We start from the raw sequence: 4,501 nt of genomic DNA, 5'->3' as shown, positions 1-4,501 counted from the left end.
CGACTGCTATGGTGGATGCCAAGGTGGGTCACGGGGTGGGTGCCAAGTTGCTAGGTTGGGTTCCAAGGTGGGTGCCAACGTGGGTGCTAGGGTGCGTGGGTTAAAGGGTGTGTCACAACGTGGGTGCCAGGATGGGTGCGCACCCACACTGGCCAAGACGGGTGCGGGTGCAAGGTTGGGTTCCAAGCCCGGTCACAGGCTGGGTGCTAGGATGGGTGGGTGCCAAGGTGGGCACCAGGGTGGGTGCACCCACCCTGGCCAAGGTGGGTCACGGGGTGGGTCCTAGGGTGGGTAACGGGGTGGGTACTAAGGTGCGTGCCAAGGTGGGTCATAGGGTGGGTGCCAAGGTGGGCACCAGGGTGGGTGTGCACCAACCCTAGCCAGGGTAGGTCACGGGGTGGTTGTCGGGGTGGGCGTCAAGGAGCCAAGGTGGGTGGCAAGTAGCCAAGTTGCGTGCCAAGGTGGGTGTCGGGGTGGGTGCCAAGGATCCAAGGTGGGTGCCAAGGAACCAAGGTGGGTGTCTGGGTGGGTGCCGAGGTGGGAGCCAGGGTGGGTCCCAAGGTGAGTGCAAAGGTGGGTGCGAGGGTCAAGGTGAGTGCCAATGTGGGTTCCAAGGTGCCAGGGTCAGGGTGAGTGCCAATGTGGGTTCAAAGGTGCTAAGTTGGGTGCGAGGTTGGGTGCGAGGGTGGGTGGGTGCCAAGGTGTGCTAGGTGGAAGCCCGGGTGGGTCGGCATCCCATGGGTGTCGAGTTGGGTGCCTGATGGGTGCTTCTTGTCAAGTTTTAGTCGTCGGGACTCATTTCGAGCCTTAGAGGTCGTTTCTTGTCCGGTTGCCCTGTCTTCGACCTGGGAACCCAATTTTGGTCCTCGGGTCCCATTTTTTTTTGTCTCGCATCCCACTTTTGGCCTGTGGCCTTTTCGGGGTCAATTCTCGTTTTGGGCATTAGAGCATGTTTCTTCTCCTAAAACCCAATATTTGTTTATTAAGTCTCGGAACACATTTTTGTTCTCGTGGACCCATCATGGGTCTTGGAACGCATTTGTGGTCCTTGGGTCCCATTTTGCATCCCGAAACTTGTGTTTTGGTGCTTGATCCCTATTTTGGGTGCCCACCTTGCACCAAGTGCGCACCCGGGGCAAACCGAGCGCCTTGGTGCACCGGGGCAAGATCGAGCGTGCACCCGAGGCGCCCCGAACATGCACCAAGGTGCACTCGGCCCACATGTGAGCGCAGGTCGTTGCGCCCGAGGTGGTGTGTGGGCACCGCGTTGCAGACGGGACACTGCACGCACACGACGCCCCCTCCAGGTGCACGCACGTAGGCCGGGCCGGGTGCACACCCGACGCCCTAGCAAGGTGCGCGCACCCGGGCAGGGCTCACACTTGGCGAACGGGGCGCACTTCGCGAGGGAGGGTGTGCACCTCGACGGGGGTGGGTGGCCGGGGTGGATTCGCACGTGGGTCGCGGTTTGCTAAGTACACACTGCGACAAGCTCATAACGGGTGCGATCATACCAGCGTTAGTGCACCGGATCCCATCAGAACTCCGCAGTTAAGCGCGCTTGGGCCGGAGTAGTACTGGGATGGGTGACCTCCCGGGAAGTCCCGGTGTTGCACCCTTTTTTAGTTTTTCGCCGGGCGTCGCAATGCTATTTGAATAAACCTTTTGCCCGTTTGCGTTCTCGTCGGGGCCGGGCCGGGCCGGGGTGCGCTGCCCGCACTACCGCGCGCGCGGGGGCGACACCGAGCGCGCACCCGAGGCGCCCCGAGCACACAGGCCACGGTGCAACCCGGGCGTTGTGCGCGCACCCCGGTGCGCCCGAGGTGCTGCGCGCGCACCCAGGTGAAATCGGTGTGCACCTCGGCCAGTGCGCGCTCGGTCGAGTCGCGCACGTTGGCCAAGGTGCACGGTGATGTTTCTTACTCTAAGGTTCCGCACCAGACGCCCGGGACAGGTGAGCGAAGCTGGGCGGGGCCGGGTGCGCGGCCGGGGCAGGTGCACGCAGCTGGAGAGAGCTTTGGAGCACACTTCGGAGCGCACCAATGATGCGCTCCATTCAAAAGTTTCCTGAAAAGGCAAAAAAAGTTGAGATTATAGAATTTCCCACTTGAGAGATTGTAAAAAAAAAAAATTTAAAATGAAGGAAACGCGGGTGCCAAGGTGTGCGCGCCCGGGTGCGCAGCCCAGCCAAGGTGTGCGCACCAAGGCGCCCACCCTGGCGAAGGTGCACGCAAGGTGCGCACCCGAGGCAAACCGGACAATTAACCCAACTTTCGACTTCGCGCGCACCTGCGCACCTTGGAGCGCACTTCGGAGCGCTCCTTGGTGCGCACCAATCTTGGGCACCTCGGAGTGCACCATGGCGCCCACCAAGGTGCGCACCCGGGGCAAACCGAGCTCCGACTTCGTGCGCACCTTGGAGCGCACGAAAGGTGCGCACCATGGCGCCCACCAAGGTGCGCAGCCCAGCCAAGGCGTGCGCATCAAGGTGCGCACCCTGGCGAAGGTGCGCACCCGGGGCAAACCGAGCTCCGACTTCGTGCGCACCTTGGAGCGCACAAAAGGTGCGCAACCCAGCCAAGGTGTGCGCACCCCGGTCAAACCGAGCTCCGAATCGTGCGCACCAGAGGTGCACGCCATCGTGCGCACCTTGGAGCACACTTCGGAGCCCTCCTTGGTGCGCGCCGATGTTGCGCACCTCGGAGCGCACCCGGGGAAAACAATGCAATTAACCCGACTTTCGACTTCGTGGGCACCTCGGAGCGGTCTCGGGTTCGCACCTCGGAGCACACCGAGGTGCGCACCTTTGATGCGCTGCCTTCACCAATTTCCAGAAAAGGCAAGAAAACATTGAGAAGGTGTGCGCACCGAGGTGCCCACCCTGGCGAAGGTGCACGCGAGGTGCGCACCCGGGGCAAACCGGGCTCCGACTTCGTGCACGCCGCACCTTGGAGCACACTTCGGAGCGCTCCTTGGTGCGCACCAGGGCGCGCAACCCAGCCGAGGTGCCCACCCCGGCGAAGGTGCACGCGAGGTGCGCACCCGGGGCAAACCGGGCTCCGACTTCGTGCACGCCATGGTGCCCACCGCGGCGAAGGTGCACGCGAGGTGCGCACCCGGGGCAAACCGGGCTCCGACTTCGTGCACGCCGCACCTTGGAGCACACTTCAGAGCGCTCCTTGGTGCGCACCATGGTGCCCACCAGGGCGCGCAACCCCGCCGAAGGTGCACGCGAGGTGCGCACCCGGGGCAAACCGGGCTCCGACTTCGTGCACGCCGCACCTTGGAGCACACTTCGGAGCGCTCCTTGGTGCGCACCATGGTGCCCACCAGGGCGCGCAACCCCGCCGAAGGTGCACGCGAGGTGCGCACCCGGGGCAAACCGGGCTCCGACTTCGTGCACGCCATGGTGCGCACCGCGGCGAAGGTGCGCACCCGGGGCAAACCGGGCTCCGACTTCGTGCACGCCGCACCTTGGAGCACACTTCGGAGCGCTCCTTGGTGCGCACCAGGGCGCGCAACCCAGCCGAGGTGCCCACCCCGGCGAAGGTGCACGCGAGGTGCGTACCCGGGGCAAACCGGGCTCCGACTTCGTGCACGCCGCACCTTGGAGCACACTTCGGAGCGCTCCTTGGTGCGCACCATGGTGCCCACCAGGCCGCGCAACCCAGCCAAGGTGTGCGCACCAAGGTGCACGCGAGGTGCGCACCCGGGGCAAACCGGGGTCCGACTTCGTGCACGCCGCACCTTGGAGCACACATCAGGGCGCTCCCGGGTTCGCACCGGCGTTGCGCACCGTGGTGGGCACCTCGGAGCACACCAAGGTGGGCAGCGAGGTGCGCACCTTTGATGCGATGCCTTCACTAATTTCCATAAAAGGCAAAAAAAAAACGAGATTTTAAAATTTCCGTTTTGAAAGATAGTGAGAAAAAGGGAATGCTGGTGCCATCTTGAGCCCGCCCTGGTGCGCAGCCCAGCCAAGGTGTGCGCACCAAGGTGCCCACCCTGGCGAAGGTGCGCGCCCGGGCAATTAACCCAACTTCCAACTTCGCGCGCGCCAGGGTGGGAGCGCACCCAACAACCGGGCCTGGGAAGAGCCAATGCGAGAAACCCCACCAAACGCTCTGACAAAAAAAGAGGGGGCGCTCCAGTAACCCCGCTTCGGAGCGCACCCTGGGCAAACCCAGCCAAGGTGCCCACCCCGGCCAAGGTGCAGGCGAGGTGCGCACCCGGGGCAAACCGGGCTCCGACAACGTGCACGCCGCACCTTGGAGCACACTTCGTAGCGCTCCCGGGTGCGCACCTCAGAGCACACCAAGGTGGGCAGCGAGGTGCGCACCTTTGATGCGCTGCCTTCACTAATTTCCAGAAAAGGCAAAAAAAAAAGGAGATTTTAAAATTTCCGTTTTGAAAGATAGTGAAAAAAACGGAACGCGCGTGCCATCTTGAGCCCGCCCTGGTGCGCAGCCCAGGTAAGGTGCCCACCCTGGCAAAGGTGCGC

At 63.4% G+C, this 4,501-nt stretch overlaps 1 non-coding gene across 1 annotated transcript; it reads left to right on the top strand.

Annotated features, from left to right (window-relative positions):
• Positions 1–1,500: 1,500 nt before the first annotated feature.
• LOC131860558 (5S ribosomal RNA) lies at positions 1,501–1,619 on the top strand. The gene has a single exon (XR_009359652.1). It is a non-coding gene; the product is annotated as a 5S ribosomal RNA (ribosomal RNA).
• The last annotated feature ends 2,882 nt before the right edge of the window (positions 1,620–4,501 follow it).

The sequence above is a fragment of the Cryptomeria japonica genome, unplaced genomic scaffold, assembly GCF_030272615.1.
Source record: "Cryptomeria japonica unplaced genomic scaffold, Sugi_1.0 HiC_scaffold_15, whole genome shotgun sequence".
Taxonomy (NCBI): Eukaryota; Viridiplantae; Streptophyta; class Pinopsida; order Cupressales; family Cupressaceae; genus Cryptomeria; species Cryptomeria japonica.
This window is presented reverse-complemented; position numbering and strand designations above follow the sequence as displayed.